Here is an 11,691-nt window from a genome sequence, read left to right on the forward strand (position 1 = left end):
CAAACAAGTGATCATTACGACGGGAACTCTGACAGAGACACAGATAAACACAGAGCTGCGCACCGTACGCACATTTCATACAACATGGTTAACATTAACCCTCGACCTGGCAGGGCATTTTTCATAACACGGCCTGGCAGAGGGGAGGTTGATGTGACCCCCTCACGATTGGCTCCTATGGCACTTAGAAAAAGCCAAATTTGGTAGGTAGGTGCTTCCACCTCCCCTCGAGCCCTCGCCCCTGTGCAAATTTGGTTGCTCTATGTCAATATTTAGGGGGTTTTGGGGGGTAAAAATGTAAAAATTTCGCTGAAACATGTCAAAAGTTTTTCGCTTATAACCATTGATCTAATTAAGAAAGAGCAACAACAAAAGCACCAGTGAACTCAGCACATCAAGGCGCGTCGAATGATATACTTTTTTGCTTGCTTAATCCGCGCCTTGATGGGGGCCATTTTGGCCCCCTGTGATTGTTATTGAATAGCGAAAAACGGCGGCGCACAGCACCGCCAAATTTTGGTACATTTTCAGACATCAATTTGACACTTTCGTACAAAATTTTCAGCCATAGGTCATCTTATGTCAGGAGTTATTGAGGTCAAACGGAGGTCATGTTCGAGCAAAAATATGCAAAAAAAAAACATGAAATCTAGAAACGCTGACAAAAGCTACAGTCAAAGAGCAATTTCAAAGTTGCTTATTATGGTCTTGTAGAGAAAAGACGGTGCTACAAAACTGTTACCTCGGATTTTCAAAATTTTGTTATTTTTACCCCCAAAATCATTTTTTTATAAATAGCAAAAAGTCCCAACAGCTTTTCGAATTCCGAAAAACGGAACATAATATGATAGTTCCTACTCTCTTCTATCTACTTTCCAAATTTTAGATGGATGCCTGCTTTTTTGGCCAAGTTATAGCGAAAAAAAAATGTTCAAAATTGATGACGTCAAATTTTTGAACTCAATTGTTGGCAATTCTAGACGTTATAGCGCAAAACAAAGACCACCATTGGACTCCCCGTGACGAGCTGCATCGAATTAATGCCCATTTTATGCAAAAATGTCAGGTTTGAAATTTGACCTCATTTGACCTGACCTTGACCTGAACTTCACCAGAGCATAACCTAAACTGGCCCCAAATGCTGCCTGACCCATATAATCGCATTTGTCATGTAAAATGGACCATAAAACATGCATCTCATGATGTTTTCGTATTTTGACTCTCAGTGACCTGACCTCTGTGACCTGACCTGGTAAAGTGGCCTATGTGTTTTATAAGCAATTCCCCATCGTTGATTTGTGATAAGATGCATTTGATTCGATTTTACAACGCATTTCTTAAAATGCCAGTAAACGGTGAAAATTCGACATTATATGTGACATTACCTGTGACGTCATCAGTTAGACCGAGGTCAACGAAATTGGGTCACAAGGCTATCCAACGCCGTTTGCCGCTAGTCGCTATATTGCGTGGTTCTCGAGATCTTAGGGGGGCAAAATGCCCCCCCCCCCATCAGGCCGCGTTGCTCGGTAGATTTCATCACGGCGCGGGTTAAGTGTACTTCAAAAGTTAAGCACAACTTAAGGAAAACTTAAGTCTTAAGAATGTTCTAAATGCTTAATATTGCATATCATTCGACTCGGCTGTTCAAGAGGAACAGAATTATACCATTTTGAAAGTTTTATCATGGATGAAGGAGAACCTGGATTGGAAACTAACAGCTGATTGCGTTCCCTTCGGTAAGTGCCCGAGGGCACGCGCGGCAGCAGCGGGACCCGCTTCTGCCGCGCATTCACTGGCGCCGCGTAAGCGTTCATTGGCGCCGCGTAAGAGAAAAACACTAGAAATGGCCCTCTTTTTCAAGGTCGCCTGTATTCGGCCCTCGTGTGCGACTTTTGTGCGGAACGGAAAATAATAGTTTTGATCTCATTCGATAGCCTGATCAATTTTGTCTGTCTTAAATAGCTTCTAAACCTAAAAATGAATCCGCATTGCGGTCTAATACCCGTTTCAAAACATGCCGCCCGCGTCCCCCATAGGCCGTAATGCTTAACCCGCGCGGGGCTGGGGGGGGGGGTAAATTTTACCCCCCCCCCTCGCGAATTTTTGCGATATCTCAAAAACGGCGGCGCGCAGCGCCGCCAAACTTTCAGTACCTTTTCTTACATCAATTTGACACGTTCCCTGAAAATTTGAGCGAAATCCGTCGGAAAATATTTGAGAAATTGACGTTTTAGTGACGTCATGTTCGCCATTTTCGCCTCAAAAACGGCAAAAGTTGAAACGCCGCTAACATCTTCATTTTTAAAGGAATCAAGACGTAACAAAAAAGGTTATACGTAATTTTACTTTGTCTATCAAATGGCTATCTCGGTTTTTAGAAAATTTTGGATTTTGGCCTAAATTTTTTCAAAAAACTGACTTTTTTGGGAAAATCATTATAAAATCCAAAATTTTGAGTCTATCGAAAAAACCGGAATATATGTCAGAGAAGTGGTCTATGTGCACCTACATACCAAATTTTAGAAGAATCGGTTCAAAAATGTGGGAGTTATTCAAAATTTTATGACGTCACGACACACAAATTTTTTGAAAAATGACTTTTTTGGAAGTTCTAGACCTCGTACGGAAACAAAAATAGCACCATTCGATTCGCCGTGAAAAACTGCATCAGATAGATATCTTTTTAGGCCTTAACAACCAACTTCAAAATTTGACCTCACTTGACCTGACCTTGACCTGACCTCGACCTGAAATTCATCCAGAGGTGGTCCATATCACTTATTGAGTGTGCCTATTGAATTCTATGAGTAAAATGACCCATAAAACATGTGTCACACATGCCCTTTTCTATATTTTGTTTTTTGGTGACCTGACCTGACCTGACCTGACCTTGACCTTGACCTCTGAATGATATTGTATGCAACTAATATTGTCTTGGTAGCCTAAGAACACGTTTTGGGCGATCAGTCTCAGTCCATGACTCCATTCTTCGGCAACTACGGTGCAAGGCCGATACTGTAGAAACTTGCAATTTGTACCCTTGACCTGACCTTGACCTTGACCTCAAACTTTAAATTAAGTACATTTTTTTAGTAGTTCGTGATGAGAGCTTTCGATTGGCGTTTGAATTTTCCAAATCGGACCATTAGTTCGGGAGATAACAGGGGGGGTAAAATTTACCCCCCCCCCCCCAGCCCCGCGCGTTCGGCTGGAGACCCCAGCCCCGCGCGGGTTAACGGCGGGAGTATCCAATACTTACCGAACGCTAGGTGGCAGGCCGATCGCCCGGAACGCTACCCGTAATGTTGAAGGAATAGGAGTGTCCTATCCAGGTTCTTTCATCCATGGTTTTATCTTTATTATGTGACAAGTTATTGGCACAAACGTTAGTTGACCTCAGTTGACCTCATTTGACCTGACCCATGGATGATTACATCAAACAAAGAAGCACCAAGTGCCATAATGTTAAAGGTAGTGTGCCAGCTTTCCTGGACCATATGGAGTTAATGACCCGGATAAGGAGAACCGGATTTTTAGAACTTATCCATACCTTCAAAACTCATGGAAACGTCTTAAATTCTTCAAATTTTGAGTACCTCAGTGCGAAATTCGCCCCGACGGGTTGTCGGTCGTACCCTAACCACATTTCACACCACTATGAACAATAGGAATGCACACACTAAAATCGCTATTACCGATAGGCTCATCCAATCAAGTTTCGATAAACCCGTTCATCATCATCTCCTGCGGTTTCGAACACGCCTGTTAGGTGGCACTGGCTTCTGCTCATACTTTATGTTGCGGTGGTGGTGCGTCGGGCCGCGCGCTCTGACTTCGGCCAAGAAAAATGCGTCAGCTGATCATTGTCATATCTGCCACTTTTGTGTGGTGAGATGGGGTCATAACCTAAGAGACGGCTGTTTCATATCAATTATTTTACATAAAATCATATTTCAAACCATAAATTAATGTTCGACAGCCAAATTAACCCGCGCCCTGCTGGGGGGGGGTGTTTGAACACCCCCCTTGTGGTTTTTCGCGAATATCTCAAAAACGGCGGCGCGGAGCGCCGCCGTTTTTGGTACACCTTATCATACATCAATTCTACACATGTTGTTAAAATTTCAGACCAAGGTCATTCAAGGTCAGGTCACCAGGTCACTTGAAGTGACCTCACCTCATAAAAAGTTTCAATGTCTGTCATAGCTACACCGAGTGAACGATCGCTTTGAAACTTTCAGCGATTGCTAAGAGCAATAGCATGTACAAAATGTTTATCTCAGAATTTTGATATCGATGACCTAAGGTCAGGTCAATTCTGCGACCTCCCCATTATAAGTCAATGGGAGAAAATTGAAATGCGCCTCTTTTGGACAAAAGACAATATAAACACTCCCAAACACCGAATTACAAGTGGTTTAGACACACTGAACATGAAAATGGTGTCCGTGACCCATGCTTATGCCCTGAGGTCATCTTAGGTCACGAATGGTATCTAACAGTTTTTCGCAAATAACTTTTGATAGAGGCATGCTAGAGCGATGAAAACGCCTTAGATGTGTTCAGCTCGACGATACGGATCGACTGATATGCAACATGACCCTTTCCGGTCAGGTCATGACCTTGACCTCAGGTCAAATTTTCAAGTTGACCTTTCAAGGTCAACTTATAGTTCATTCGATGCGTCTTGACGAGAGGAACACAATGCCGGTAAAAGTAAGCTCGTACAAGGCTTGGGTCAAAAGTTATTGCAGAAAAACTGTTTCCGAAAAAAATCAGCTATTTTTGCAGTTTTTGCCCCCTGCAGGCAAAACCGTTGACGTTAGGTCAAATCTGAGAGGATTACTCAGAAAGGGCTTTAATAGGGCTATCGAATGCACTTTTCCGCGGCGCTGTAGCTCTATTGGTTCTCGAGTTATGCCATGGCTTCTTGGAAATTTTTGACATTAGACCTGGAAATCGGCGAAATTTTGCCTTCAATGACCTCTGGTGACCTGACCTTTGACCTGACCAAAAAATTGACCGAAGTGATTTCGTCATTATTTTTGACGCTCTTTCGAACGCCGCCTTCCGCGTATCGCTACGTGGCCCAGGAGCCGAGTTACAAGGGGGGGTGTTCAAACACCCCCCAGCAGGGCGTGGAAATCCAGGACCCCCAGCCGGGCGCGGGTTAAAGAAACAATACCAATACAGGCTCAGTTTAACCCGCGCCCCAGTGGCGGTCTCCGCCAACTTCGCCCTAGTGAGGGGGGGCATACCCAGCCAGCAATTCGGTTGGGGAAAGTACGGGGACAGTGTTGGGGAAAGCTTGGGGAGAACGTACAATTCCCCTATCGGATCGGGGAACGGTCCGTGTTCCCCATCCCTTCCCCGACTGTATCGGTAATATGTTCAAAAGACATGGGGAAATCACACCGATCCCCGTACGGGGAAAGAGCAGCATTCCCCAATCAAACCCCACTGTTGGGGTTCGGTCGGGTAAAAGATCAGATTCCCCGTACGGGGAAGGGTGCGTTATCCCCGACCCATTTTCAAGAACAGTTTGATTGGGGAAAAGTAGGGGAACTGTTGAAATTCCCCGCTCGGGATTTTACACTTAATCCCCAGACGAATCCCAACCGCCAGTAGGACGTCTTGAGATCGACTTCCAGCATGTAATATAACAAGTATTCAATAAAGAAAAATTGAATCTTGGGAATGTTAAAAGCAGTCTTAGGAGCAGTTCTAGAGCTATAGGCTCATGCATCGATTGAAGGGAGATATAATAAATAAAAAAATATAACGATATAACGATTTTTTATAATCGTTTTCATGACAGGTGATCTGGCGAATGCATCAAACGGTGACCAAATTTGCACCAAATCTCTTTTTCATATCTTCATATCATATACCTATTTATTTCAGTGTTTTAATCGAAAATAATGTCTGATAATTTTATCAAATCAGCACCGTATCTGGACCAAATGTCTACCAATTGTGTACCAGTTACCTATCATGAAAACGGTTATTCGCAGACATTTGATTGTAGACATTGGATCTATGTAATTTTCGACCTAAAAGAGAGGAAAAGCCGTCTTGGTTTACGGGGCCCGCTAAGCCGTGTGGATGAGGACACGCATAGGCCATTACTTTGAACGAACGTTGGTGCCCTTATTTCATGAGGTAAAAACAACTTTGACAACTTTCAGGATCTATGTTTCTTCTCGCACTGCTGTGGCATAAACATTACGTTTTCTTTCTTCTGTCATCACTCATCGCATTGAAATTACAAAAGCATCAAAATTTCAACAACACACTGCTTACGACTTAGAAGTGTCGCCTCAACGCAGCGAGGGGAGGGGAGGGAGGGGTAGCAACGGCCGGCCGCCGTCGGTTCCGTCCGCACATCTGGTTGAGGGGCGTCTCCTGTCGCCATCTGTCATCGTGAATGGGGCCGTGCCGACGCGTCAGACGGGACGAACGGGGGAAGTCGGTCCAGAGTCACTGCGCCGCGCGGTTGTGTGAGCAAGCCGTGGGCTAGGTACCGCTCCAGGTCAGACAATGGTTGGCACTGAAGAGTGCGGCGACACTACAGAGCTGTGAACGAAGACGGTGAACGGCGAGATGTGGTGACCGCTTGACTGACCTCTGCCCAAAGTCGTGATCTACCGCTGGGGTCAGTGCGTGAGAAGCTGGACTCGGCACCAACGGAGGACGCAGCTCGACGAGGAAGATATGCTGTGTTGGTAATGAACTAAAGCACTTAATTGTAACGAATCCATGATAGATATAAAATGACGATGATACTCACTTAAATTTATTGTAAAAGACAAAGCTTCCGATACACACAATATCTTGATCACTGTCTAGGGTATGCAGAATATGACGTAAAAATGACTGAGGTCATCAACCTCCGTCTGAGATTATCCTTAAATTGCCCGGACAATATAATGTCATCAGCCTAATGCTTTATCTGCTTCTGTTCTAGAGGGACGTCTGCCGGTTACGGCCGGAAGGCTTCCGACGGGACTTGGCAGAACCCACAACAGCAGCATGAACCCGGCGTGGAGTTAATGCGTAATTGCTCGCATGAGCAACCGAAGAGCGACTTCCAAGCGAAGCTGGTAAGCAGTTTATGGGGGTGGGGGTTAGCTTAGAGCTGTTGAACAACATGTCCTTCACCCAAGTCTAAAGGCTGAGACACACTCTTTCTACAGCCAGAAAATCTCATGCGAGAGCCCATTAATTAAATACATGAAATCACGATCGCTTACAGGGATGTGCGAACGATTGACGCGATTGTAATGAATACATGTATTTGAAAAGGCTTTCGCATTCCACTTTTTTTTTGTCTTCGGAAAGAGCCTGCTTCAGCAGCTCTACTAGACAGCTCTGTTTGTGAAAGGGACTTCATTGTTATCTTGATAAACTAGCAACCGATTTTAATTGTCGAACGGCGTTCATTTATCTGTCAACTGCTTTCACGAGGAACTTCGTAAGGCGTAATATAGGCGTAAAACATTTATTACCTAATGACTTTCCTGGAATGAGAAATGTTTAGAAGTACGAATTTAATTATTGAATTTTTATTTCCTGTTTTAATTAACTATTCAAAGTATATCACATTCATTTTTTAAGCACTTTTCGTGGGAAAAAAGTTATAAATAAGTGTAATTTCATAAAATGGCATTCAACATTTTTCAGCGTAAGCTGAAGTTTCCATAAAAGGACATTGCATGTAGTAGCTAGCTGTAAACCCTGATTGATATACCTACAAGTGCACATATTTTTGTTTTTGTCCACAGCCGCAGAATTCCTGGAGATGCGCTGGGACATGGATCATAGCAAGGTGGCTCTCAGCGGCAGCTGACCGCTGAGATGTGTCTGAAACAGCCAGAAGGAAGACTCGAGCTGTGGATCCAGGGCACTTCTGAACGGAAGGCCGGACCAGCTGTAGGGAGACTACAGAAAAGCCGTCGTTCTCAATCTGCTGAACAGACTCCTACTGCAGAAGATCAACTGGGGTTCGACATGTTAGAACTGGGGTTAGACCGGTTACCAGTGCTCGTGTTCGTCACCTGTTGTTTGTCACTGCTGCGCTGCTGCTGTAATTTTTGCTACCTGCTAAGCGTTCACAATGTATTTTAAGTGAATAATAACTTTTTTAGTGTTTGTCTTGATTTGTAACGAGCATATCAATTATCAAGCATGTTAACCTTTCATCAAATGAAGGACTCCACATAAAAATAGTATAGGCTGTGGTGGTACAGACACATACCATGCTTGGCCGATTGTTGTGCATTGATCTAGTCGTTGAAGCGTCCTGAAAGTCTGGAAATAAACAGGCATGGCCAAATGGATTGGTTCTAATTATTTTCCTGTGTGGTTTTATCGTTTCCCTATTGCGGGGAAACAAGTGGACAATTTTGTTTGTATAAAAACAAGTATGTTTATACAAATATTTGTATGTTTACAGACAAAATAAATAGTCATTGTCAATTTTAATGGGACCCGATTTGTTTCCCAGTGCGGTTTTTTTTACTGGCTTCTCCGTACGGGGAAAAAAGCAGACAAGGCAGTAGGGCCATTGCCAAGTCGGGGAACGGCCGGGGCTCGCGCGGGGAAAAGGTCTGGGAACGTTAGGGGAAAATCACGGTTTCCCCGATCGGGGAAGGTCTCCAGTAAGTATAAGCCCGTATAGTCGGGTGGGGGAATGTGCGGGGCTCGCACAGGATCTTCTTGGGGAAAATGTTCGATAACCCCGTACGGGGAACCGACCTTAACAACGGGTTTTAACCATAGTCGGCGCGGGGGTAGCCTGGGGGACGTTTGGGGAACGCTTGGGAAGTTATACCGTTTCCCCGTACGAATCCCGCACAAAGTTCCCCGTACAAAGTGTCTCAAATCCCAAGCGAACGCTCCGTTTTCCCCAAGAGAACGGTTGGGGTTTCCCCGAGCCTGCCCCAAGCTCGCCATAGGCCTTCCCCGTACGGGGAAAGCTCCGATTTGCTGGCTGGGTATGTTACCACCCACCTCTAACTCAAAAACTAAGAGGGCTAGAAAGACGCAGTAAAAAGCAGTCGATAGCTCTTGATGCGTACGTTTGAAAGTATTTCGGTCATTTTTCATCTTAGAGCAATATTGGGGTCACCAGAGGTCATCAAAGGTCAAAATTTGCGAATTGTCATTATATTTTTCAGAAAACATGCCATTATCTCAAGAACTATGATAGCTAGAAAAACGCTGGGAAAAGCAATCGATAGCTTTTGAACTCTTCTTTTGATAAGGCCATTATCAAAAATGACCTCAGGTCAACGGTTTAGCCTCCAGACGGCAAAAACTCCAAAAATAGCTGTTTTTAAGAAAAGTGTTTTTCGACAATAACTTTTGACTACAAAAAGCTAGGTCATTTCTAATGCCAGAGTCGTGTTCCTCTCGCCGAGACGCGTCGAATGAACTATAATTTGACCTTGAAAGGTCAACTTCAAAATTTGACCTCAGGTCAAGGTCATGACCTGACCGGAAAAGGTCATGTTGCATATCAGTCGATGCGTCTCGGCAAGACAAACACAATGAGGCTAACCCCAGCGTTCTATCTCTTTCCAATCGAGAGTTATTGGCAAAAAAAACTGTTTGTAGCCTCAAATGACCTCGGATGACCTTTCAAGAGGCTATCAGCAAAAAAGACACCTTGGTCGTCACGGGTGGTCCAAATCATTGTTATCCTGAAATATTTGGACTGTTCCTATGCGTACACACGGATCTAGAGGCATTTTCGTTTTTCTCCATTGACTTATAATGGAAAGGTCACGCCACTGACCTGACCTTAGGTCACGCATATAAAAAATCCGAGATATACAAATTGTAGGCACCCATAACGTCATGTAATCCACCAAGTTTGAAACCTCTCTGACAAACACTGCAGGCTGGACATGATTGCAAACTTTTTTTTAGGCTTGGTCAGTTAACTTGACCTAGTGACCTGACCTGACATGACCTGGGGTCAAAAATTTCACACATTGTCCAAAATTGATGTACCAAAAGCTACCCCAAGCGGCGCGGCGCTACGCGCCGCGGTTTTTTATTTATACGAAAAAAAACGCGACAGGGTGGTAACATATGCCCCCCCCCCACTGGGGCGAAGGTTAAGTTCAGCATTGTGTTGTCTACGATTAGACAGCTGATAACTCATTCCCGTACGTCGTAACTCTATAATGACCTTTGCTTATTGTCACATGTGCGCCGCATTCACGATTGTTGCCGACGCCTGTTTGCAAGTCAGCCCATTACAGTTGTTATACATATCGAAAAAACCGATAAACTTTTAGGCGAAAAAAGCACTATTCCAGGCCCATTTTTGATTTTTTTGCGATATTAGGTAAAAACAGAAGCTTCGTATGCTAGAAAAAAAAATAAAATGGGAAATCATTGGAAGGTGGCACACTCCCTTTAAGTGCTGTGGTTTGAAGCACAAAAGTGATAGAACGAAGCGGATATCTCCAGTATTTCCGCATTTGGATATTTTTCCATAGGCTTAAAATTGCGACGTGATGACCTCTAACTGACCTCAGGTCAGTGACATAAAAAAATGAACTATATGTTATACAACTTGGTGAACTTAACACATCCTGCAACTTTAAAGGAAATCAGTCCAAAGCTGTGAGTTGGACAGACCTGCATAAAGAAAATTGAAATTTGACCATGACCTTGTACCGGTTTTACTGACCTGGTGACCTGACCCAAGGTCACCCGGACCTGAAATTTTCAGTTCATATGTGAAAAGGCTGCCCTATAGGCTGTGTCAAATTTGGCGGCGCTGCACCGCCGTTTTTACGCTATCTTCGAAAAACCTTAGGGGAGGTTGCATCAACACCATCCTTCCAGGGCGAGGGCAGGGCAAATGGTACGATGATGTTTTCAGCCTCAAGCCTGCCCTTGATCCTATGAAGCACCAGATGGATATCTTCGGTTTGTGCTGCTCCCTGATGTGACTCGCGAGGTCGGCTGCTGAGTGCTGGTGTTACAGGCCAGCCCATGCTGCCCTCGGGTGGGCACACCGTTTGGTAGGCAACAGCCCTGTACTGCCCCCTGCAGGACCTTTGCTGAAAAGGCTTGATGTTCAGCCCTCTGGCGGGCTCTTGCTGAACTTAGCTGTTCTGTGCTGCACCCTAGCGGATACCTGACCGGACTAGAGAGACGCTCCGTTGTCCTACTCTCTACGGCCTAAGTCTTCGAGGTTATCACTAGTCAGCCTAAAACGAACGTCAACCAGCGATTATAGATGAGTTTGTCTGCTGAGAGCGTCAGCTTAACCCCTTTCGCTTGCCAATCTGTTCATTTAGGAGCATTGATTTTAACGGCTTTCCCGTTACCACGCTGAACAGTCTGCTCCTGCTCCAAATAACCCAGTCCCACTCACTGCTCGAAACATCTGCACACTTCTCCAACCAGCTCGTCACAACTCCAACCAGCTCGTCACAACTCCAGCCAGCCCTGTTACAACTCCAACCAGCCCTGTTACAACTCCAACCAGCCCTGTTACAACTCCAACCAGCCCTGTTACAACTCCAACCAGCCCGTCACCGCTCCAGCCAGCTCATGACCGCTCCGACCAGCAATTTTACCGCTCCTACAAGTTCAAGCTGTATGTCATCCCCGTCATCGCTGTATGAGCCGCTCCCGACCGTCACCGCTCCAAACAGCCCCTGA

The 11,691-nt window shown here is 44.8% G+C and overlaps 1 long non-coding RNA gene across 1 annotated transcript; it reads left to right on the forward strand.

The window, feature by feature from the left end:
- Positions 1-5,958: 5,958 nt before the first annotated feature.
- LOC122365029 lies at positions 5,959-8,437 on the forward strand. Its single transcript, XR_006253658.1, has 3 exons — positions 5,959-6,728; positions 6,971-7,106; positions 7,788-8,437. It is a non-coding gene; the product is annotated as an uncharacterized LOC122365029 (long non-coding RNA).
- The last annotated feature ends 3,254 nt before the right edge of the window (positions 8,438-11,691 follow it).

Source organism: Amphibalanus amphitrite, unplaced genomic scaffold (assembly GCF_019059575.1).
Source record: "Amphibalanus amphitrite isolate SeventyFive unplaced genomic scaffold, NRLGWU_Aamphi_draft 000028F_arrow, whole genome shotgun sequence".
Taxonomy (NCBI): domain Eukaryota; kingdom Metazoa; phylum Arthropoda; class Thecostraca; order Balanomorpha; family Balanidae; genus Amphibalanus; species Amphibalanus amphitrite.